Source organism: Pan paniscus, chromosome 17 (genome assembly GCF_029289425.2).
Source record: "Pan paniscus chromosome 17, NHGRI_mPanPan1-v2.0_pri, whole genome shotgun sequence".
Lineage (NCBI taxonomy): Eukaryota > Metazoa > Chordata > Mammalia > Primates > Hominidae > Pan > Pan paniscus.
The window spans coordinates 38,660,149-38,686,357 of NC_073266.2; the positions used below are offsets into that span (position 1 = coordinate 38,660,149).

The following is a 26,209-nucleotide window of genomic DNA, read 5'->3' on the forward strand; positions in this document are numbered from 1 at the left end:
CATCGAGGGCTCCACAGGCTGGGTGGGGGGCGTCGTTGGAGGGGGGTAAGGGAGAAATGTGCGCCCACCACATTTGGGGGGCGAGGGACCCCCAAAAGCCACTCGCGGACGCCGAGGCAGCGGGAAGGCGCGGGGCGGGGGGAGGGGGCGCGGGGGTCCCCGCTGCGGAGGCCAGGGCCGGCGGGAGGGGCAGCACCTGAAGAATCCGCCTCCGGCTGCGGCGGCCGCCGCCTCGCTCCGCCCCGGGGAACTGAGCGCGCGGACCGCGCGCCTGCCAGAGAGACGCCAGCCGCCGGCGGCGCTAGCACCTCGGAGTCGGGCGGCCGGAGCAGCGGAGCGCAGCGCGGCGCAGGGAACGGCACTGGGGGTGGGGAGACCAGCCCGGCCGAGCCGAGGGCCACCCCCTGGTCCTCTGCCCTCGCGCCCCGCCAGGGCCAGGTGAGCGGCCGCGGGGACGCCGGGGCGCGGGCGGGAGGTGAGAGGTCGCGAACCGGGCGCGGGAGCTCGCCTGTGACCGGCAGGAGCTGCCCTTTGGCGGGCTGGACGCCCTGGCCGCGCGGGGAAGCGCCGCAGCGGACTTTTCCGGAGGGATGGGAAGCGCAGCGGGGGTGTGAGCGGAGCGCGTGCGGGTGGCGAGGGAGCGCCAGTGCCAGCCTGGGAGCCGCGCCTGCCCTCCCTGCCGCCTCGCGTCGCCCACCGAAGGGACCCGGCCGTGCTGTCCGCGCCCAGAGGCCGAAGGCCTGTCACCGGGCTCTACTCGCTGCCTTTGTGGCGGGAGCGAGGCGGCCCGGGGGTGGGACGAGGGAGCTGCGGCGCGCCGAGTAGCGCGGGGTCCCCGGGCGGAGGCGGCGAGGGGGCACCTGGTCCGTCTCCCCGAGCCCGGGGCAGTGAGGGGGTGCCGGGCAGGCGGGCGGGCGACAGGTAGGGCGCCGCGGAGGTGGCGGGGAGAGGATGGATGGAGCTCAGCCTGGGAAAGTTGAGAACGTCCAGAGGTGGCTGGGCGCTCGCTCGGCGTCTGTGGGTTTTTTTCCTCAACACCAAATGTCACTTCGTCACGAGCGGGCGCGCGTGTTTTCCGGCCAGCATGTCCATTTTTCTGTGCATGGCTGAGGACCACTCTTATTCCGAATGAGACACAAAGAGTTGTGTTGACAGCTGACCCTGACACAAGCAGACAGCGAGTGAGGTGCGCCCTGGCCGGGGAGGGTGAGGGAGACTCGTTAAAGGAAATCCATTCCCGCCGTCCCTCTTCCCAGCTCCGTTAAGAGGAAACTCCATGTGGAGATTCAGTGCGTGGGGTTTCTCAGTTACATGAGTCCAAGGAACGTCCCCGAACGCGACTCGTTTGCTCGGAACTGCCGCTGCCTCTAACCGAGGCTGCGGGTCCTGGAGAAACTCCTCAGTCTTGCCCCTTTCTCCGGTGAACGTGACGGTTCCAAGGTCCTTATCCTCCCCACCCACTCCTCTGGCCCCGGCTGAGAGGATAGAAACCACATTTTAATTTCTGCTTTTCACACCGTAAGGTGTTTTTTTTCCCCCTCCCCCCGCCTCGAGGCGGGAATCCCTGCTTAAATGACATTTTTAAACCTAGCCATTTAAATACAGGGAAGAGCTTTCCCACAAAAGGTTTTTGAACTCAGTCCCCCTTAATAAAACCTCTCATTCATCTATATATGTTCTTAGACTTTAAATCCTGGAATTCTGCTTTGAGTGTTGTGACTGTGTTGTTTCTTCTCTTTGCTGAAATTTTCTAGGAGGTTTTATGAATGATACTGAAAAATTATTTAAAAGAGAAAAAATTGTTGAAATATTTAGCAATGCAATTACATGCATATAGGTATGTATTTCAAGAGGAAAATGTTTAATGAATGAATATTGAAAAGTAATATAAGTAGGGTAAACATTTCAAACAACAGTGAAGAGTATACAGTGTAAATTAAGCCCTCTTTCCTCTCCTCCATACAAGCCTTCATCCTTCTCAGAGGCAGCCACTGTTGTACATTTTTTGTATATCTTTCCGTAAGTCTATTAAAATGGAATTACATTATAGGTATAGATGATGAAAGGGATTGAATATAAGACTGAACTATATATTCGTGGTGATGACTATTAACTTGATACCCACTCATGATGACATGAGATTATTTAGCCAAATGTGGACAATTATTACCTTGAAGATCAATTAGAGGGCTAAAAATCTTAGAACAGTATGCAGTGGAAAGCAAAACTATTAAACTAATATCTCCTCCTGCACACACACCAGTTTCCCTACACTGGTTTTTGCAATCTTCATTGAATTTTTCCTCCATTTTGGAATTCTTTATGAAGTAGAGAATGAGAACTGTAGTAGTTTACTTTGTCTACCGCAGTGTGTATCTGAAAACACTGAAAGGGCGTGTGTATACTCCCATTGACATGACATAATATAAAGATGTTAGTGGTAAAGGATAAATACGAAGGCCAAGTTTCAGATGTTTGGTTGCATCTCCTAATTCTAGGCCTGGATTTGCCACAAACCCGCCACACGACGTAACTTTTTTTTGGAAAACTTTGTTTCCCACTCGGTTAGATAAAGGAATTGAACTATGTGATTTTTAAGGGTCCTTCGAACTCCAGAGTTCTACCATTAAAATAGTTGTCCTAAAACTGGCTAAAGATAACCATTGGACTGTGGATGTTAGACAGTGGGGCGACAAAAAACATTCCTGAATGGTGGATTCATGAAGAGGAGGTTAGAGATGTTTAAACTATATCCCTGCTCTTACGAGTTTGATGTCATTGGAGAACAGCTACTCTCTTTACCCACAGAATGTGTGTTTATGTTGCTGATAGAGGCCAAACACCAGGCTGAGGGCCTCTGCATGTCACCTTGTGTGGCTAAGGAGAGTGAATTCTCCTCGCAGCCCACAGTGTCAGTTTTAGGAAAATTACTCTTACCAAACTCTTCTTTTTGGTAAAGTGGAAATAAACTTTACCTACTTGAAAGAGACTTGACATAATTTAATTAATACTTCTCTGAAGTGTTTAGATTATGAACATCCCTTATAGCTAAGATATTTTAGTTACTTGATAAATATTCACTTAGGGAGTATGTTCTTATTAGGAAACTTCTAATTTGTAAAGTACCTGCAGCCTTTGGGCTAATGATGGGGACAGGAGTTGAGGAGTGATTGTAAGGTTGTGAAAGTAAAAATTAGCTGATTTTAGTCACTGCGTATGGTCTAAATTAAGGGATTTCAAAGGTACACTGTAAGCGGTGATTGCAAAAAGTGTTGATGTTAAGATAGAGATCTCATACTGAAAGCTAAAGCTTTCTAAAAGCACCGCTGATGAAACATATGTAATTATTTTGAATAAGTCTAATATAAATAAATTATAAATTCGCTGTAGGAATTGTTTGGGATCCTAAGAATAAGAACTAGAAGAATATATTTGTAAGGGTACTTAGAGTAATATTGATTGATTAATGAAGCTGACAGAAACAAAAGAAAATTCAATACCAGTAGTGAAATTCTTCGAAATGGTAATAGTTTTTATTTTTTCCAGCTCTCTTCCCAATCTTGCCATATGAACGAATATTTTTACAAATGTTTTATATTGCAGATAATTTTCACCCTGTTTTTTATAAACATTTTTTCTATAGCTTACTTCCCATTATTTACAATAATTTTATAAAAGTTTATGCAATGGATGTTCATTATTAACTTAAGCCTTCCTGTTTTTGATTTTGCAGCATAAAAAATGTAATGCCTATTCCTTTTTTTTTTTTTTTTTTTTTTTTTTTTTTGAGACGAAGTCTTGCTTTGCCACCCAGGCTGGAGTGCAGTGGTGCGATCTCCACTCACTGCAAGCTCCGCCTCCCGGGTTAATGCCATTCTCCTGCCTCAGCCTCCCTAGCAGTTGTGACTACAGGCGCCTGCCACCACGCCTGGCTAATTTTTTGTATTTTTAGTAGAGATGGGGTTTCACTGTGTTGCGGGATGGTCTCGATCTCATCGATCTCGACCTCGTGATCCGCCCGCCTCAGCCTCCCAAAGTGTTGGGATTACAGGCGTGAGCCACCATGCCTGGCCTATAATGCCTATTCTTATACATGTAACTTTATTTCTTTTCTTTTCTTCTTTTTCCCTTAACTTCCTTAGGATCGTTTTTTTCTTGAGGGATAGTATAATGTAGTTGTAAATGGGTGGGTTCTAAAATTAGAGGTTGTGGGTTTAAACCTAGCTCTGTTACTCATTGGCAATATTGGACAAGTAATTTATTTTCTCAGAACTTTAGCTTACTAAGATGTAAAATGGGTTATATTAATAGTTCTTTAAAGTTAAGATAAAAAGCAATAACACATGAAACATAAATGTTAGCTCTTATTTTTATTAGGAAATTTCTAGATTTACAGTAATTTCCACATTACTTTCTAAAAGGACTATATAAATTTATACTGTCATTAAAAATCTATGTGTGTGCTTATGTTATCTTAAAACATATTATTGTTACTAATTTGATCAGTGTAACATTTTATACCTTTCTTTTGCTTTGCATTTCTTTGGTCTTATACAAAGTGAGGGATAGTTTTTTCCGCCATATTGCTATAGTTTTCCACATTGAGTGATGGAAATTTCATTACCTCAGTCATTTTGAGCTGTACCATAAGCTAGACATATAGGAGTGGTCAGTTACACCACTAATGAATAGTGAACCAAATTTTCCAATAGACTTTTTTCAAACTAATTGTAGTTTTCTTGTATTTTCAGTCTATGGTAATATTTATTAGCTATTACTATTATTATTATTTAACTCTTAGAAAAGTAGCTGTTAACTAAGATATAAATGATATTTAAGTGAAAATGCAGTCTTCCTTGAAGAGCTGATTTGTGGTTAGTATTGTGATCACAGTTTGCTGGAATTTTACTAGGAATGCTTCTCAAAACTTGAGGAAAAATCAGAGAGAAAATTTATGATCTCCAATCATGTTATCTTTTGGCTACAAATGGATAATGAAGTTATGCCCACTGACTTGAGTTCTTATATAGTCAAGGTAATTTAGACTACAAAAAGCATGCCCTTGTGAGTTCTGGAGTTCCAGCATCCCTGATATTTTTGGCAAATATACACCCAACATGGATAACAACAGCTCTTTGTGCTGTTGAGCCCCAGGAGGGCTCCCTATTGTGTACACTTTCTTCCCTCCCATTCTTGACTGACTGGTGATAGCAACTCCTTCAAGTCCAGATGTGGAGTCCCACAGTGACTCTTCTCTTCTACCCAACTCTGTATTTGCCCCTACCACCCCACCCTTTAGTGCAGTTGTTTTTGACCTGCCTATGATGTAGAGAATTCACTATCTTTTCAAGGTTGTGGTTTCAGATTTTATTTTTATTTTTCCCTATGCTTTATGAGTATCTTCAGCAGTCCCTACAGTAGGGACTGTAGCCATGTTAGCATAGATTAACACATAATCACTTGATAAATGTTTGTTGCTGTGAACTATATCTTGTATTGTCTTCTCTTTCCTGGTCATAGTTCTATTTTTATGGTGCCAGTCTGCAGAAGCAAGCACCAGTTGTGTCCTGTATTCCCGTGTTTGCCTATATTACCAAGGTTAGGAGTTAGGAGGAGACCTGCTTGTTACGGCTCTTCCAACTTTTTGTGTGCTTAGGAGACTTTCTTAACTCCTGTGCCTTACTTTTCTTCTGTAAAATGAGATTAACAATTACTGCTCTAATTACCAACCTTCTGGATAGGTTTATTTTGGAGATAAAATGAAATAATAAATGTAGACATATTTTAGAAAAAAGGATCTACAAATTCATATTATGTTGTCAAAATTACATAATGTCACTACCCTTCTAGGAGTGTCCATATCTTTGAGAAAACCTCATCTTGATGTAGAGTTGCACTTAGAGCTTGAGGTTACATGCAGATTCTTGGGGTCCACTCTGACCTGTTGAATCAGAAATTCTGGGGATAAGGCCTACCAATCTGCATTTTAACAACCCTTCTGATACTGAAGCACTGTTCTAGGGAGTAAGAAACTTCAGCGCCCACTAAAAAAGTATTCTCCTAATAGTTAAATATTAGTTATAAAATAATCCAGAAATATCATAAATCATTTTTGCATGCTAACCATGGAATGAAAATTAGCTATTATTAGCTGCTATTTGTCTTTTAATCTCTCTAAATTTAATTCAGGTAGGAATTGTAAACTCAGATGTGTGGAAGGGCCAAGCAGTAAACCTGAGTTGTGAAGCAAGACACTTGTAAAGTAATAGAGGTGATGAGTTCTGGTGGACAAGAAAGTCTGAGGGTGGCAGAGTTTCTAAGGCTCCACTGATTGTTGCCTTTTGGGGTTGTGGGCCACTGTTGCTAGGCCATTTGATTTTTCAGGTGAAGCTAGAAATTCACATTTTTATGTGAATTTAAATGTTGGCAATACATTTTAAAGAAAACATATGGACCTAATAATCTGGAAGCCAAATAACTTCCAACCCCTGAGTTAAATAATATGGGTGAACATATTTGCATTTGAATGAGTGTGATGACAGAAGAAACAATCCCATTCAACATTATTAATAATCAAAGAAATGTATATTAAAATCACACAGACACTTTTTAACTTTCAGATTACAAAGATTCAATAGATTGATAAAATCTAATGTTGGCAATTGGATAAATAAATGGTTGTTCTTATACTAAGACTGATGGCAAATGATTACAACTTTTTTGGGGAGTAATTTGGCATTATGTTTCAAGACTTTAAATGTCTATACCTGCCCTGTCCAATATGGTAGCCTCTAGCCACATGTGGCTATTTAAATGTAAATTGGTTAACATTATATGCAACCAAAGATTCAGTCTCTCAGTTATACTGGTTACATTTCAGGCACTCAATAGCTGCTCATGGCTGGTGGCTGCCATGTTGGACTGTGTAGATATAGAACATTTCCATCACTGGAGAAAGTTCTATTGGACAGTGCTGGTCTAAACTCTTTGATTTGGAAATTTCCCTTTTTGGAATTTGTTAGAAAAAAACAATTAGACAAATGCACAAAGGCATATAGCAAAAATATCACTTGAAACATTATTTATAAAAGTAAAAACATTAGAAACCACCTAAACACCGTGTTATTAAAAATCAAGTTGTAGTAAATATCTATGAAAATAGTGTTACATATGTCGTGAAACTATTTCTATTGTAGAATCTTTTTTTATTTAGGTAGATAACTTAGTTACAAGGGGTTTGGGGATCACTTTTTCTCTTGTCACAAACGCACATGAGTATGACAGAGCTTTCCCTTTTTAGCCTACAGCTCTTATAGTAGGATGGGTTGACTTTCACTAAAACATGAGCAGAGGCACTTGAGAACTCTCTAAATAACATCCGTATCAGCTGGATTCTTGTTAGATATTCAAAATCTCAGGCCCCATCCCGAGCCTACTGAATCAGAATCTCTGGCAGGACCCAGGAACCTTTATTAACAAACTGTCTGCTTACTAGTGGTATCTGCCTTCTATCACTGAATTGCTCAAGCTTCAGTTGTTTTATCTTGGCCAAGTTAAATCTGACCTCTGTCCAGGTACTGTTTTAAGTGCTGGGGATGCTGCAGGGAAGAAAAGTGAGAGATATCTGGCCGGGTGTGGTGGCTCATGCCTGTAATCTCAGCACTCTGGGAGACCAAGGTCGGTGGATCACCTGAGGTCAGGAGTTTGAGACCAGCCTGGCCAACATGGTGAAACCCTGTCTCTACTAAAAGAAAAATACAAAATTAGCCAGGCATCGTGGTGTATGCCTGTAATCCCAGCTACTCAGGAGGCTGAGGCAGGAGAATCATTTGAACTCCGGAGGCGGAAGTTGCAGTGAGCTGAGATTGCGCCATTGCACTCCAGCCTGGCAACAAGAGCAAAACTCTGTCTTAAAAAAAAAAAAAAAGTGACAAATATCTCTGTTCTCAGGAGAATAAAACAATGAACAAAAGAAATTGAGGAAAATATGATGTTTTTTAGGTAGTGAGAAGTGCCAGAGAGAAAAGTAGAGCAGAAAGGGGAATTAGAAAGTAAGCTGGTGGTTGCGATTTTCTACAGGTGTCATTGAGAAGTGACTTGAGTGAAGACACAAAGAGGTGAGGGACTGAGCCACTGGAAAGGTTAGGGGAAGAGGGTTTCAGCTTGTTGTTAGAGGGGCAACTAGGAGGCCTGGGAGCAGATGGGGAGAGGTAAGCGAGGGAGCGAGTGGGGGATTAGGTCAGGGAGGTAATCTAGATCTTTTTACTTCAAATTCTTTGTTCTCTCTAGTGCACCACACTCTCAGATTCTTTGGTTAATCAGTTTGTAAAGAGATCAAACATCCTGAAATTCACTGTTCTTTAGCGTGATCTGTCAATTCCTCCTGCCACATTTGCCTGGGGTGCTTGTTAAATACGGATTATTGATCACTAGACCCACTAATAAGAATTTCTAGGGTGGGACCCATGAATGTGCATTTAAAAAAAAATGTTCTGCCATAGTCTGAGGATGAATGTGCATTTTAAGTGTCTTCCCAGGTGGTTTTTATGACACAAGTCTTAGAACTACTACTCAAATGTATCATTCTGTAATTTTAGTTATTTTTAGAGCAGATGCACTTGAAGTTGTCACCTCTGCCTGTATAGGTTAGTGTGAAGAGAAGATGTAATTGGTATAATATCTCTCTGTATTTTTAAACCAATTTAAATGGACACTAATATAAGTTAACATGTATATCTGGGGTATTCAGGGAACTCTGAGTCTGTTACCATAACTTGTATCCACATCAAAGGATGGGGGAACCTTTTCACTTGAGAGTTCTGCCTCTCACCCATACAGTCTGTTCTATTTTTTGGAAAGGGCACATTTATATCTCTTTGGTTTTTTTCTCATGTTTTCTTTCTTTTCCTCTTGTTTCCTTTCTTCTTCCTTTTCTCTTCTTGAAATCTAACCACGCTAAGTCAAACATCATCAACATTTTGGTAGCCATTCTTTTATGCATCTCCATGCATATTTATATATAATCAATATTAATAATCTTACATGAATAGGATCATATTATGCTTTTTAAAAAACTTGTAGGCCAGGCACAGTGGCTTATGTCTGTAATCCTAGTGCTTTGGGAGGCCAAAGTGGGAGGAAGAGCGCTTGAAGCCAGGAGTTCGAGACTAGCCTGGGCAATGTAATGAGGCTCTATCTCTAAAAACAAACAAACAAACGAAAACTGTAGTTACTTCTTTTTTAAAAATTTGAGGGCTGTCTTTTCCCTTTCCCCTTTCTTTTCACTCCAACAATGTCACTCATCTACTTATGTTGTTACAACTTTTTCCATGATCATGTACCCTTATATATATTTTAGTACTGTATATGTGCTATCATATCTTTCTGATTTTCACCTAATATTCAATAAAACACAAGGAACATAACTCTAAGTTAACTGGTATAGCTTGTTTTTATTCTTTTAAATTATTATACAATATCCTATAAAAATAATCTATAGCATCTGTATTCCACAGTTAAACAACCATTACTTCATTGAAGGGCATTTATTTAAGCCAAACAAGAAACAAGAGGTATATATTAAAAGATAGACATATGATAACACAATTTAAAAACATTTTTGTAAAGCAAGAACCATAAATAAATACCATAGACATATGATAGATTGGGGAAAAAATCTGTACCATATGCAAATAAAAGATTACCATCTCGGCTGGGTATGGTGGCTCACACCTGCAATCTCAGCACTTTGGAAGGCCAAGGTGGGCAGATCACAAGGTCAGGAGTACAAGACCAGCCTGACCAACATGGTGAAACCCAGTCTGTACTAAAAATACAAAGATTAGCCGGGCACGGTGGCGCATGCCTATAATCCCAGCTACTCAGGAGGCTGAGGCAGGAGAATCGCTTGAACCGAGGAGGCAGAGGTTGCAGTGAGCTGGGATTGTGCCAGTGCACTCTAGCCTGGGAGGCAGAGTGAGACTCCATCTCAAAAAAAAAAAAAAAAAAGGATTACCATCTCTAGTTTATAAGGAACTCTTATAAAATGGTAATAAAATATTTTATGAAACATAATTTTAAAGTATTTTGCAAACATTGTCACTAGCTATTCACAGAACCACTATTCCAAATGGTCAATAAGTATGAAAAATGCTTAGCCTTATTAGTTGTTTAGAAATGCAAGTTACAAATAATAGTAAACTATCACTTGATACCTACTTGATATTACTATAGAACTTTAATCAACGTTAAAATTTCCAGAAGTAGTTTATTTGTTCTTTGAAAAATCTGTGCAGAAACATTTGTTTTGAAAGTTATATTAGTCCGGGTGCAGTGGCTTATGCCTGTAATCCCAGCACTTTGGGAGGCTGAGGTGGATGGATCACCTGAGGTCGGGAGTTCGAGAGCAGCCTAACCAACATGGAGAAACCCCGTCTCTACTAAAAATACAAAACTAGCCTGGTATGGTGGCGCATGCCTGTAATCCCAGCTACTCGGGAGGCTGAGGCAACAAAATCGCTTGAACCAGGGAGGCGGAAGTTGCGGTGAGCCGAGATCGCGCCATTGCACTCCAGCCTGGGCAACAAGAGTGAAACTCCATCTGAAAAAAAAAAAAAAAAGTTAAAGTGGCCGGGCACAGTGGCTCACGCTTGTAATCCTAGCACTTTGGGAGGCCGAGGTGGGTGGATCACCTGAGATCAGGAGTTCAAAACCAGCCTGGCCAACATGGCGAAACCCTGTCTCTACTAAAAATACAAAAATTAGCTGGGCGTCATGGTGGGTGCCTGTAATCCCAGCTACTCAGGAGGCTGAGGCATGAGAATCGCTTGAACCCGGGAGGCAGAGGTTGCAGTGAGCACCACTGCACTCCAGCCTGGGTGACAGAGTGAGACTGTCCCTCCCCACCCCCCAAAAAAGAAAGTTTTATTAAAGCTGTAAAACATAATTTCCCAGGGTTTCCTGTTTGCTCAGATAATTTGAGGGAGATTGACTTTTATTTTATTTCAGTCTTAGCTCATAAGCCAAATTATGAGAACAGAGCTTAGAAAATTTAATTTTGATATCAGTTGCCCATTTGTATTCAAAAGGGTTTCCTTCTGTTCTAAGACAGAGCTTTGTTGGATTTTAGAGCCATAGATCAATCTACCCTGAGAGGAAAACACTGCAGGGTTTACTTGACTTGCCCAAGATCACTAAACTAGTCCTGCATGTTTTCTGGTTTACCATATTGTTTCACAGTGTCTTCTTATACTTGTAATTGCAGCTAATATAGAGAAAACATATTTCAAGAATTTTTTTTTTTTTTTTGAGATGGAGTCTTGCTCTGTCGCCCAGACTGGAATGCAATGGCACGATCTCGGTTCACCGCAACCTCCACCTACCAGGTTCAAGTGATTCTAATCCCAGCCTCCTTAGTAGCTGGGATTACAGGCATGTGCCACCATGCCTGGCTAATTTTTGTATTTTTAGTAGAGTTGAGGTTTCACTGTGTTGGCCAGGCTGGCCTCGAACTCCTGACCTCAGGTGATCCACCCGCCTTGGCCTCCCAAAGTGCTGGAATTATAGGTGTGAGCCACCGTGCTCACCTATTTCAAGGACTTTTTCTCATTTTCAAAAACCGAATATACCACATTTAGAGAAATTATATGTAATGTGTTTAGATTTTAAATAGAAATAGTAGCATGTGAGAATGATATTAACAAATCAGAAAAACAAACATTACTTGTAATTCTACCGTCCTTACAAAGTGAACTGTTATTGCAGTTCTGCTTCAAGTATTTATCTCTATGCATTAATGATTTTACATACTGCTAATATGATTTCCCTAGTTAGGATCTTGCTGTGTCACCTAGGCTGGAGTGCAGTGGCACAATCATAGCTCACTGCAGACTCGAACTCCTGGGCTCAAAGGATCCTCCTGCCGTAGCCTTCAGAGTAGCTGGGACTACAGGTGTGTACCACTATGCCTGGTTAATTTCAAAAACTTTCTGTGGAGATAGGGTGTCACTTTGCTGTCCAGGCTTTCAGGCATTTTTTTTTTTTTTTTTTTTTTTTGCTAGAGAGTCTCGCTCTGTCTCCCAGGCTGGAGTGCAGTGGTACGATCTTGACTCATTGCAGCTTCCACCTCCCGGGTTCAAGCGATTCTCCTATCTCAGCCTCCCGAATAGCTGGGATTACAGGCACACTTCATCACACCCAGCTAATTTTTGTATTTTTAGTAGAGACAGGGTTTCACCATGTTGGCCAGGCTGGTCTCGAACTCCTTTCCTCAGGTGATCAGCCCACCTGGGCCTCCCAAAATGCTGGATTACACACATGAGCCACCATGCCCAGCCGCTTTTGGGCTTTTTAAGCTGGTCTGCATGACTCTACTTTCTTTCTGTTTTTCACGCGTGTCATTTTTAATCCTTGAACATTGTTTTGTATCATTCTACAAATGATCAAATGTCTTTTATAGGTACCAGTTGCCTCCCTTAGCGTTTCCCAAAGGGTGGGAAACACTTAAACATTAACACCCCAGTCTTACGCTGTCAGCTGCATGTAAAAAAAGCACAAAAAACTAAAGGTATTAAACAGTAATGAGTTGGTTATATCACCAACATTTCTCAGGGTGGCGGGAAGGGCACTGCAATTCTTGGGTTAATTTGGGTGCTTGACAATGTCCTCAAGAACCAAGATTCTTTTGGTCATTCTCCGCCATCCTCAGCTTGTTGGTGTTTGTCTTCCAGCTTGTCTTTTCACTATCCCAAGATATTTGCAGCACACACGACTCATACCCTCACACAGCTTTGACTGGAGTCAGAAAAAGGCTCTTTATGTTCAGGCTAAATGCTTTTAAAAGAATTTACCTACATACATTGATGTCCCAAATCTTAGTGAGACTTCACTGTATAGTCATGAGTCAGCCAGTCACTGACAAGGAAAATGGGATTACCATAACTGATGTAGAATATTCAAGATTTACTCCAGAGCCTGGGAAAGGGTCTATTCTTTGAGGTAAGCATGTACAAACTGTGGGGTTAATATTGAAGAAGATCAGGAAATGGCTTGATTAGGCAACCAGCAGTGTGTGCTATAAAATTGAATTTACTTAGTTCCCTTCAAGGCTCTTCATAATCTGACCCCATGATAATTTAATATAAAACCTCTATTCTAGACAAGCCAATCAGTTGTCTTTCCTGCCTATCTATCCTGCTCATGTGCATTCCTACCTGTACCTTGATATACGTTATTTCACTTTCTTAGAAAGTTCTCCCTGTTTATTAGAGCTAATGTGGCTGTTTTAATTAAAATTTAAAATTTAGTTCCTTAGGCACACAAGTCCCACTTCAGTAGCCCTGTGACTAAGCGGCTACTGTATTGGATAGTGAAGGAACGGAACATTTCCATAATCACAGGAAGTTCTGACGGAAAGCACTGCTCTGGAAATTCTTACAAAGCATACCTGTTATTTACACAGTGTTTGTCAAACTATGGACCACCTAGATGAGAATCAGCTGTTTGAGATGCTGTTTAAATGCAGATTCTGAGCCCTAGGAATAGGCCCTGAGCCACTTTCATGCCCAATAAAGATGAAGAACACTGCTTTGAGATCTAGTTTTGTTTCTTTTATGGAAATATACTGACCACTGGAGTTTTCATTAATTTTCTCCTTCTCTAGACTTCTATAGCATTCATAGTTTATATATAAAGTTTTAGAATTTCTTTACGATATTAATATTCTCTAATTGTCTCAGAAAGTATTCTTCCTGAATATTAGAGTATAAGCCTTTTAAGAGGAGGTACTATGGCATATTATCACTTGTATTTTCCAAAATGTTGAATATAAAATAGGGTGCATAGTAAATATGAAGTATTGACTGCTTAATTACATTCTACAGAATTGTCAATCTATAGTATATTCACTTGGCAGTTCTTTGAAAATCATAATACTGTCTGCAATATTGAATATGGATGATAGAGTATTTCTGTAATATTTTTTCTTAATTTTATTTGTTGGAAATAAACCTGAAAATATTGGTTATATTTCTAACAAGTAGTATATGAGGTTGTTCCCCATAATAAATTAGCATCATTTTAAAAAACGGCTATTTTAAAGTGCCCTGATCTTTTGATTCTTTGTGGAACATAAACTAGTCAAACTTCTGAAGCCATAGTTGATAAAGCAACTTTCTGTTGCAAATGAACTCCCCTCTTGAACCAGGGTTCTTCTCCAGATTAACTAGAGAATTCAGGTAGCTGTTCTGGCTGCTCTACTTTGATGATTTAATAATGGCCTGAAAATCGCTGGAGCAGGAGGTTAAGATCTTGGCAACATTAGAGAATAGTTAGGTGTACATTTTCACAAGTTGGAGCACAGTGAATTATCAAGGTGGAATAGTAATAGGGTAGTCATGACTAGCAGCAACTCACTTAGTTCTAAGGTGAGGAATATTTCTCTTTGTGCATAATTTCACAGACTGTATCATTCCCCAGGGTGATGTGAAAACAACTACATTCTCTGGTAGGCTCATTACCTTTTGGTACAAAAATCAGTCTAATCTATTAAGAATAAAATCTCTATGAGCAAATAACTACCTTCCTGAGACTCTTGATACTTTTTACTCTGAGACAGTTGCCGCATAATTTGATTCCAAAACAGGTCACGTTTCTGAGATAATGAATCAGTGCTTCCAAGCATGATGGCTGGTACAAAATAGACTCCCAGTCACGCCTGTAATCCCAGCACTTTGGGAGGCCGAGGCAGGCAGATCACTTGAGGTGAGGAGATCGAGACCAGCCTGGCTAACATGGTGAAACCCCTTCTCTGCAAAAATATAAAAATTAGCTGGGTTTGTTGGTACACGCCTATAATCCTAGCTACTCAGGAGGCTGAGGCAGGAGGATTGCTTGAACCTGGGAGGTGGCGGTTGCAGTGAGCCGAGATCGTGCCACTGCGCTCCAGCCTGGGTAACAGAGTGAGACTCCGTCTCAAAAAAAAAAAAAAGACTCTCAGGAAATGTTAGTTATTTTTCCTCATTAGACTTGTTGAATTTGAATGACAAGTCTCAGACTTTATTAGAGAGTAGCAATTAGTTGCTACTATGCCCGGCTAATTTTTTGTATTTTTAGTAGAGACGGGGTTTCACCGTGTTAGCCAGGATGGTCTCGATCTCCTGACCTGGTGATCCGCCCGCCTCGGCTTCCCAAAGTGCTGGGATTACAGGCATGAGCCACTGTGACCAGCCGCAATTAGTTTTAAGCATTTGCCTCTGAATTAAAAATGTTACTAAGTTCTTTTCTGGAAAAATTAGACCATGTAAAAATAACCTTTCCCCCCCTTGTTCATTTTAATGGAGCAATAAAATACTAACTGTGGTATTTTTTACAGTATTGTTGGTCAAAAATTGTATCAGAATTGTTTCATATCAGTAGGTATTAAATGGACCATTTGCATAATCTACTGAAGATCTTTTAGAGTCTGTAAATGTGTGTCTGGTTATGGTATTTCAGGTATTCTAAATGTTTGAGGTTTTATGCCATCATAAAGACCTCTGAGCCAGTGGTATGCATTATCTCAACTTCTGCCTCCAGAGTAGGAACTGTGATGGAACAGTGTAACACATGGCATAGTTGCATATCTGGAATTTCAAAGGGAGCATATGTATGTCAGAGTATGTGTGTGTGCACAAAACGCAGCTTTTGATTTAAAAAACTGCCATAAAGGTCTTCTCTGCTTAGTCTTCTGCTGTTTATTGATTTAATTAATAGCAGAAATTAATAATTTAATTCAACAATATAATTATTAAAAATGTACCCCACCTCACACATTGTGCACATATCATTTCTAATCCTCACAACAGCCCTGTAAAGTAGGCATCATTATTCTCACCTTTACAGCTGAGATAACTAAGACTCAGATAAGGCTTAGGTAAATTTCACAAGAGCCTTCAGGTAGTAAGTGTAAAGTCAGAATTCAAATCTCAGTCTGGCTGATTTAAAGCTTTTGTTCCTGCCTCTGTGTCATCCTCTTGGGTACCTGTTTTGTGATTCAACTAGATTATAAGATCGGGATGTCAGGAATTGCATCTTACAATGTGTTATATTACCCAGAAAGGTAACTTGTGGCAAATGTTGCTGTTCCTGCTGAAGGTGCTATAGGTAGCTGCCGAGGGACATTTTAGCCTTTGCACATACCACTAGGGGACCATTTAGTGCCATATTTTTGGGTAACAGGCTGTACAAGGCTCAATTTTGGTTGGCAAGGAATGGTGCCAGTGGGGGTCAGATCTTGTTTATTCACCAGACTGCAAGTGCTTTGTCACTTTTGCTCACTGTTCTATCCCCAGCACCTAAGACCAAGCACATAGTTGCCCCCTCAATAAATATTTGTTAATGACAAATAATAGTAACAGGTCTGTAGGAACTGTTAGCTTTCTTCCATGGCTATGTATTACATCCTTAACCTAGGCCAAACTTCCTTCTGATCTAAGCCACTGACTACACAGGAGTTGGGGCAAGGGAGGGTAATGGAACAACATAAGCTTATTACGTTGACTGGAAATACCAACACAAGACCCATGCCCTTTGGAAGCTAGTTCAGTAGCATTATCTTTTAAATAAAGGATGGTAATGAGGAAAAATAAATTCAAAACAATTCTGTGGCAGAGGTGAAGGGAGATACATTTCATTTCCCTTTTGTTTTTGAATTACACAAAATGATGATGTGTTTATAATCCTTCGTGCGTGTTCAATTGATCATCAAATTTACTTACTTACAAATGTACCTATATAATTTAATATGGGCTTTAAATTTGCCAACAAATATCCTAGTTAATAAAAAATAGTCTAAGCCGTGTATTTCCAGGATAATACCGCATAGTGGAATAGAGCCATGGAATTGATAGTCTGGAAAAAAGTGTTTTGAAAAATGTGACATTTCCTGTACAGTATAGCTGTTACAATTCATATTTCTTATTAGATTTTAAATGGACAAGACGTCCAAAATCAAAACAGTGTGGGCTTATTTTAGATACTGTTGCATGGGAGATTACCAGACATCTGTATGGTGTTTACCCTTGGAAAGCTAAAGTTCACATATTGCAAACAGACACCATAATTCTATCCTAGATTAAGGTTTGTTTAACCTGTACTGATTTTTAAAAAGGATTTGAAGTAATAATTGGCAGCAATAATTATCAAACTGTCTCTCAGTTTTCATTTGGGTAAAAGGAATGATTTCATGAAATACATTTGTCACTTCTTTAAAAATAATTTTCTCATAATTTTTCTACTGTGCAAGAGGTGTTTATTCAGTGGGGATAATAGAATACACCATTGGGCAGGAAATTAACAATAAGTAAGCTAATAAGTCTTTTTTAAGCACCTATAATTGGAAGGGATGCTGTGGAGAGAGAGAGGAAAATGAAGAGCTGTCCCTGCCCTTGGGGAAACTGACAGTCTAGTTAAAACACAGTAATGTGACTTGTGGTTTTCTAGATTCAGATCTCATTTTATTCAAACCATGTTCCTCAAACCATTACTAATATAGGAAAATATTTATATAACATAATATGTAAAGGTGTTTTTTGTCCTGTTTCCCAATACCTAAATTACAAAAGAATTCAATTGAACTTATATCAAATGGAATTTTATGCCCATTTAATTTTTTAAAAACTAGAAGATGTTTTTAACTTGTTCATGAGGCATCGAACGTATTATAAAATTTGAAATGGTATTGGTGATGTTAAGAAAATCATGGTATGATCCTTAAGTTGTTAGTGACACTTCATGGATATTAAGGTACCCATAAATAATACCAAAACTGTGGCATTCCTTTTTTTTCATGGTGGGGGTATGAATTTGACCACTGTTCAACTCATATCCTTTTTTTTTTTTTTGTCTTATTGAGCAGAAACTAACTTCAGTTAGTATACCGCTTTTGAGATGTTCTTTATATAGAAATTTAAGGCATGAGAAATTATCATTTAGAAAGAAAATGAATGAAAGCTCATTTGGACCTTCAGACTATGTTTAAAGCACATTGTACAAGATTAATTAGTACATAACTATTATACTGATGTAGATTATATTGAGAAATAAATATTTGAAACATAGATCTTAAAGCATTTTCTTATAAATTCACTTTTTAGGAATTTGGATTTTCAGCAATTTTATATCACTGAAAGCTGTGTGTACTCTAATTTGGTCCTTGATATATTTCTCATCATGAGCAGTATTAAAAAACAATAGACAAAATATTTACCATAAGTATGTTATTTTTAAATACATTTCCTTTTAATTGAATGAAATTAAATTTTCTACCTGATTTGTGGACCATCAGAGAAAAGAAGATACATATTAAGGAGGGAAAAAAAGGAAAGAGACTGAAAGATTAATTAGAACTTATTCCTTGTACAATAATATTTTAGCTTTAAACTGTTAGTCCTTTATATTAGGATCCACTAAAAATCTTAAGTTAGCCTGCTAAATTTTAGCTCCTCACAGTAGCTGATTTTCCGGAGACTTAACATGCAAAGGACCATTTGTTCCGAGTTGACTTTTGTTAGTAGTAATTCTGTTTTGTCTTAGGTGTTTAGAAATACTTTTCCCTTAACTCTTATATTTAAAGCATTAACATATAAATCTAATTAAAATGATGTATTAAGTTGACTGATTAAAAATAGTTGTATAGTCACAATTTTCTTTCTCCTAAGAATTAGAGATTTAAATCTCTGAAAACATTAATGTGTGTGGGGTGGTTATGATAGTCCAGCTGCCATTGTGTGTGTTTCATTTAAATGTAAATTTATCTCAGAGACTCTAAAGTTGAGCTCAGAAGGTAGATAATTTTAATTTGAATAGTCATTTTCTTTTTTTCATGAATACTAAAATCGGTTTTATACTAAAGAAAGAAAACCTATTAAACAGCCAATACTCAATTACCTCGTTTTAAAGTTTCTAGTATGATACTGAGTATTATTTTTTAGTTCTATGTAAAGGAAAACAGTAGTGTTTTATAGAGAAATCAGGCTGTGGAAATACATTTCTAATAATTAAATCTGAGCTGTGAAAAAGATTGCTAACGTTAGCAGAAACACATTGACCTGTGTATGACACACACATATCTATATACTATGTAAATATTTAGACTATATGTATATTTTTCCAACACACAGTTGCTGGCTTGAATATATTCTTAACCACTGATTAAAATTTAGTCTTACACTTAGTCTGATACTGTAATTATAAATAAACTTCCAGGAGCAATTCTTGAGGACAAGTTTTTAAGGAAGCTTCTGCTTACCGCTATTCTCTTTAAAACAGGTCAAGATTTGAAGCTCTGTAATTTTGCTTTATTTCATAGTTGTTGTTGGGATTGTGTCAGCTACCATGAATGTTCTCTTAAGCAAGGTTACCTTATGTTGCTTTTAGCAGCCTTTTCAACTTCCCTACAATAAAATAGGCCATTTGTGTGAGTTGCTGTTGATTGCATATTTTCAAGTCATTTTTGTCTTTAGTCATTTCATTACCAGCCTGTGATTATCTTGTGTTAAAAAAACAAACAAGTAGGCAGAAAACCTCCTTGATCTACCCTAACCTTTCTATATGTAAATTTTGGAAAAGCGACACTGTAGCATGCCAATAAAATTTACTCCTGCATTGACATTTCCAAAGTAATTATAAAAAGGATTATAAAATTTACTAAAGGAATTGCTATTTGTTGGTTGACAAAATTTACTTAAGCCACATAAATGTAAATATTTCTCAAGCAACCCTTATAGAGTCAAGGGTTGCCATCAAAGAAAAGACTTTTGTTTATTCTAAATACCTTTATTTTATTTTAATTTTTTATTTTCTAAATACCTTTATTTTATAAAGCTAGGAAAAGTAAAAGTGTTTTGAACATTTTGAGGTCTTACATTTTTACTTATGCCATTCTTTAATATACATGTTTCCACGATTTAAGTATGACATAATTCTGTATGATTTGCTTTAAATTAATAGTTATTGGTTAGAATTTAAAATTGAGTTTTATAGTAACCAGTAAGGATGCAAATTGTGTATTTATAGCAGTATACTAATTTACAGATTCTATGACACACGGTCAGACATACTGGTTTTTATGAAAATCCACGAGCATTTTTCTCCTGTTTACTCCGTGATTCCAGAATAATATGTAGGGGTGATTTCCTTGAGAACAGGAGTTATTAGCATCATTCTTAGGGGTAGTAACAGTACCTCTCCTTTCAAACACAGATCTGTTTTTTTTGCTCCTTCTCCAACTTCCTTGCCATTCCTCTTAACTTCTGAGGCTTGGAGAAAGTGAACTTTAAAAACTAGAATTCTTTCTCTGTTTTGAATGACAGACCTTATGGGGTTACTTTTGTGGTTGGGCTTTTCCCATCCCAGATGGAGTATGTAAATACTTTATAAAATTCTTTATAAGATTACATGCTTAGAGATACTTTTGCTCGGTTACACTTCTGCTTTCCCAAATAGTTGTTTCTGTTATTTCACACAGAAAGCAATGTTCTACCTCATTTGGATCAAAGCCCAGTTAGTTTAAGACAGATATTTTGTAACAAAAATTTTATGTTTCTTAACATGATTTGGAAGTTAGTATTAATCATTATTCTAATTCCTTGTATTAGTAGTTTGTCATTGTAATTGTACAAAATGTTTCTAGGTTACAAAACCTAGAAGTTCTTTGCAAGGCGGTGGGCCAGTGATATCAACCCATGGAAGTGGCCATGATAAAGCAGTTTTCTCTGGGTTCATTTCTAGTTTGTGTCATGGTTTGAGAAAAACAGTAGATGAGAACAAGTTAGTATGAATATTTTTAATCATTTCGTCTGCTAAAACTTCATGCCATGCCTAAGAAACGATGGGCTTACAGGGGTATTTTCAAGAATTGCTTTATAGAACTTCCTCATTAAACATTTTATAAGGACATTCTGCTTTAACAAATTACATGGTGTTGAGGTGGGGAGTATATGTAATTGTAAAAGGTTTATACCCCACATGCAGATTATTACCTGGTGACTGAAAGTGCTGCCTGGATCTTTTTTTTGCAGTGCCAGGGAAGGTGGGGGATGGGGAGAATGAAACTTGAATCAGTGGCCATCTGGCCCAGATTTGGCTGATTTCCTGTGCACTGCCCTTTGTTTCAGCCAGACAATGGATTGTTCCTTGAAAAGATAAGAACTCCATTGATGACTTTGTGCTGAATCAGCACGTTTGGTTTGGGATTGCAAGCACAGACTCATATTGAAGGGTTTTCACTTGTTGGTAGGTCACTATCCTTGTCTTCATCCATTACAAAAATAGCCTTAAGGTTGTTTTCTGTAGTTTCTGTGCTGAGATTATAGACAAATTGAATAAAATAATTGGACATGTAGTTTTCTAGTTGTGTATTACCTGTCTTAAACATTGAAATCTCCTTGTCTTTAGTTTCCAGAATTCATATCTCCCTGGTTGTGATTTTTGATAAATCTTTATATAGAATCTTTTCTTAAGTCTCAACTTGAATTTTCCATTTGAATTTTCAATTACTTAAGTTTAATGTTGTCCTAAATCTAAGTTAGACTTATATGGTTATGTAAATGGTAAATTTTCTGTGATATCTGTTGTCATATATCTGCAAATTATATTTTAGGGTGGTAGAGCTACTCCTTACTTTAAATGCTACCTACTCACTGTGACACTGTTTAATAAATGGTTATTGACTAGAGAAGTAGGGATCTCCATCACCTAGCATTCTAAGTCAGTCAGTCATCAGTTTTTGTAGGTTATCTCAGAAGCAATAGAGATCAGAGAGTAGTTAAGTGTCATTTTTCAGAAGACAAGAACAACCTTCATTGCTACCATTTTGTTGTATGACCAAGAAATACAAAAACAATCATTTTCACTTCTGAAGTTATAGGAAGATTGTTGGCAGATTTTGTCTACCTTTTAGTTTAATTCTCATCTCTTTACAGTTGAGTTGCCTTGTGACTCCCCAGTGCAGAATTTTCTCTGAAACCACTGATAACTTCAAAATCAAGCATCTGATCAAAATAAACTGCTTTGAGATCTAACCTATAATTCATTTGTGTAGATAAAGGTATGTTGTTTAGGTAGAATCAAAGGGCCTGATCACAAGAAAAAAGCTTAATAGTTAGTTCCTTAGGGATCTAATTATGTAGCAGATGGGACCACACAGCACAGTTTGCTGTTATTTAGTGTAATTAATTTTAGATCTGCATCCAGAAAAAAAAAAATGACAACAAATGACACAAAATCTTAGTTTGCATCCATATAGGGCACTATCCACTTATAATTGTTGTTCCTCTTCTCTTTTGGATCACTTTAATCTACTCCTTACTCTATTCGATGCTAATAAGGTCTCAGAATTGCTTATTTGCTTTAAATGCATGAGTAGTTTGGATACACTGATATTAAGGGTGTCATGGATGTTCATTGGAATAGAATACACGGATTTAGAGGATTGGTTAATTAAACTGTAAAATAAGCCAGAGTTAAAAGCTACAACAACAACAAGACCAAGACAAGTTCTACTTTATTTTCCCCCTGCTTTAATCCGAAACTAGTTCAGGGGACTAGTTCGAGGTAGAGGGGAAGGTCTTATCCTTTCTCCCCCTCCCCCCTCCTGGTCACCCTTCACCCTCGCCCCACGCCCCCCAACCTCTGACTCTCCTTCAAATCTCACTGAGGAATTATAGTCTCTACAGAGGCTTGGTTGCAGATGCCTGGAAAGTTTACACTGCAGAGAGTTGTTTTGTTTGGCATAGCTAATCAGGAGCCAGGCTGGAATTGCTCATAGCTGTCATTCAGGTTTTGTTTCAAAGTCCAAGGACCTGCTGGGAAAAACAAAAAGCTAATGAAAGCTGACTGTATTTAGGCCTCAAATCTGTAGAAACTGAAATGATGTCCTGACAGTGTATTCTTATTCTTCCACATTCTTGCTGTTACTAAGGTAACAGATTTTTAGAGGCTTTCCATCTTCATTGTCAAGTATTTGCTACACTTATTGTTGTTTTTCAGATTAGAGCAATTCAGATTATCTCCTTTTGAGATGAAGGAAAAAGAGAAAATAATGGAAATAAAATGTCTGAATCAAATACCCTGAATGCTAGTAAGATCAGTTTTTTTTAATGCCTTAAAATTGTTAGATTCATAACACATTAAAATTTAGGACAAGTTCACTTTCCCAACTTTGTGATGCTGTGTGTATGAAATTCCCATTCTTGTAAGGTGAAATAGTACATATTCATATAATCAGTAAAGAATGTATCTTATAGGAACAAGGTATATAGTGAACTATACTGTCTTTAAGATCTTCCTTCCTGAATGAAAAACCAAATTACATAAAAAACTGATGAGCTTGAATTCCTATCTGTAAATGGTAAAATCAAGTAGCATGAAAAAATGGACTGTGATGGGCATATTTATTCAAACCATTTTTTTGGATATTTGTTTTTACAGGATGATTTGTCTTGATAGATTAGCACTCACCTATATTGAAATTCTGTTGTTTTTACAGTCTATTTGGGGCACATATCAAACCTGTGGTTTGATGAGTGATAAGCAAAAGATTATTTTGTGGAGACAAGGTGTTCTTTGGGTTGGCTTTAGAACTGAGACTCTTCAGGGATGCTTCTCAATGGTGTTATAACCTTTATGAATCCTCTTGCCATGATGTTGACTCAATTGGAAGATGACACAGTTTTTCTTTTTTTTTTAATGGGCTTATCAAACATCTTCATTAAATACTCTTTTCCCTGTAGCAATGACTGTAATATTGAAATGACCTAATTTTAGTATTGATCAGATCATGTCACTAATTTGGCCCCAACACAGCAACACAGTAAAAGCCTATGTTCATGGAGATAAGATCTGGCTTAATTTTCTTCCAAGAAATAATTAAGAGAGTGGGCAGCTGGCTCAATGGAAAAAAACCCATAAGGATCTGGAAGAAAAGTATTAAAAATGTATCAGGAGGCCCTTGTTTTAATTTCTGTATCTCTGTTCATGCTAGTTTCCCAGCCTGCAATTTTATCTTTTCTCATCTCTACCTATTAAATCCTATATGTCTCAAGGTCTGGCTCAGGTCCTTCTCCATTCACTAAGCCCTCTTCAGCTGCTGGTGTCCGGAAGATAGTCAAGAGAGGCTGTATCCTCAGCTGGTTACGGTATCGAAAGAATTGTGTTCAAATAGGGTTTCAACATTTTTAGGAGGAGAATGATTAGGATGGGGGAGATACAAAGGGAAAATAACATAGATGGAATAGATCATTTGAAATGGGCAAGTTTAATCTAGAAAAGATTTAAAGAGAGACAAGATATCTGTCTTCAAGGGCTGACATATGCAGCTGGAATTAGATTTACTCTAATTACCTTTAAGGCAGTGGTTTCAAATTGTGCTGTGCAGAGCTTCAGGGATTTTGTGGTGAGCCTTGGGCTGCAGGAAGGTAGAGAAGAGCCAGAGACAAGTGGACATGCTGAGTGCCCCCTGCAGCTGCCAACAGAAGAGTTCCACTTTTAACTGCTTTATATATTGTGTTCGTGCCTACTATTTCTTTTAAAAACACATTGCATGCTTTAAAAATTAAAGTTTTGAAAAACACTGCTGTATAGAATAATAAGTGAGAGAGTTTTGGTTCAAATTACAATAAAATGTTCTAGCAATAAGAGACTTTGAAAAATTAAATGAACTTCTTTGTGAGATGTGAGTTCCACATTAAAGCAGAACATTAATGACCCTGGCAAGGATGTTGGAAGATTTCTGCTTTTGAGGAAAGGTTGAGTTAGATGGCCTCCTGGATTTCCTACAGTTCTAAGATTGTGTGATTTATTTCTTCTCTTATTGTCAGTATCAGATAATCTGACATTTAGCTGTTTTTTTGTTTGTTTTTTCGTTTGTTTGGAGACAGAGTCTTACTTTGTTTCCCAGGCTGGAGTGCAATGGCATGGTCTTGGCTCACTGCAACCTCCACCTCCTGGGTTTAAGCGATTCTCCCACCTCAGTCTGCCGACTAGCTGGGACTACATGCGTGTGTCACCACACTGGGCTCATCTTTGTATGTTTAGTAGAGACAGGGTTTCACTATGTTGGCCAGGCTGGTCTCAAACTCCTGGCCTTGTGATCTGCCTGCCTCGGCCGCTTTTTTTTTTTTTTTTTGAGACGGAGCGCCCAGGCCGGACTGCAGTGGCATGATCTTGGCTCACTGCAACCTCTGCCTCCCGGGTTCAAGCGATTCTCCTGCCTCAGCCTCCTGAGTAGCTGGGATTACAGGTGCATGCCACCACAGCCAGCTAATTTTTGTATTTTTAGTAGACACTGGGTTTCACCATATTGGCCAGGGTGGTCTCGAACTCCTGACCTCAGGTGATCTACCTGCCTCGGCCTCCCAAAGTGCTGGGATTACAGGCATGAGCCACTGTGCCCAGCCACATTTAGCTGTTCTTAATTGGGCTTTTTGAGAAACCCCACCTCCCCATTACATCGTGAAGTTACAGAGAGTAGGAACAATGTCTTCATTGTTTTTGCTTTTGGATTCCTCAGATCCTAGCACAGATGTAGGGGCTCAGTAAATACCTGTTGATAGAGAAATGAGTGCAAGAAGCAGTTGCTTGATTGCCTTATGACCCCATCCAATCATAAATGATGATAAGGGAAGGTATTTGCAGGAATTTTTTTTTCTACTTTTGCTTTCTGCCCTTAAGAAATAGTAGAAGTGACAGAGAGTTGAGATAAGTCAGTCCCACCCCAAGCTCTTTTTTTTTTTTTTTTTTGCCCAGAATGCCAGAATACTGCGTTGTCTGAAAAAGTGAACATTGCTCCCAGAGAGCCTAATAGCTAAAAAATTTAACATGGAAATCAGGATTCTCCATACAAATAAGAAACTGAGGCACAGTAGAATGGTGAAGTGAGGAGATTTCCAGATATTCCAAGTGCAAATAGGAGGATATGTTGTAAGAGGATCACATTGGCAGCCTTGACTTCAGGGTCTTTTGCCCCCTGATTTCAATTGGTTCTCATGATATTGAGAACTAGGACTAAAGGATATGAATTACAGGAAAGCTCTTCCAGATGCACTATTGGAATCTAGTAACGGTGGTAGACTTAATAGGGTTAGGCAGGTGCTTGATGAGCACAGCGGAATCAAAAGCAGCACTTTCATCCATAGAAGGCCTTTCATATTTCCTGCGTTTGTCTTGGGTGGGA

General features: G+C 38.9%; 1 protein-coding gene across 9 annotated transcripts in view; it reads left to right on the plus strand.

Moving 5' to 3' along the window:
• Positions 1-234: 234 nt before the first annotated feature.
• Positions 235-26,209, plus strand: part of GREB1L (GREB1 like retinoic acid receptor coactivator) — a 282,480-nt gene continuing 256,505 nt past the window's right edge. For 7 of the 9 annotated variants that reach the window (XR_010110104.1, XM_063597209.1, XM_057300484.2 and 4 more), the window contains exon 1: positions 235-438. The gene's annotated coding sequence lies outside the window, so the exon portion shown is untranslated. The remainder of the gene's footprint in view (positions 439-26,209) is intronic. The other 2 variants (XM_063597215.1, XM_063597220.1) reach the window with 1 other exon arrangement.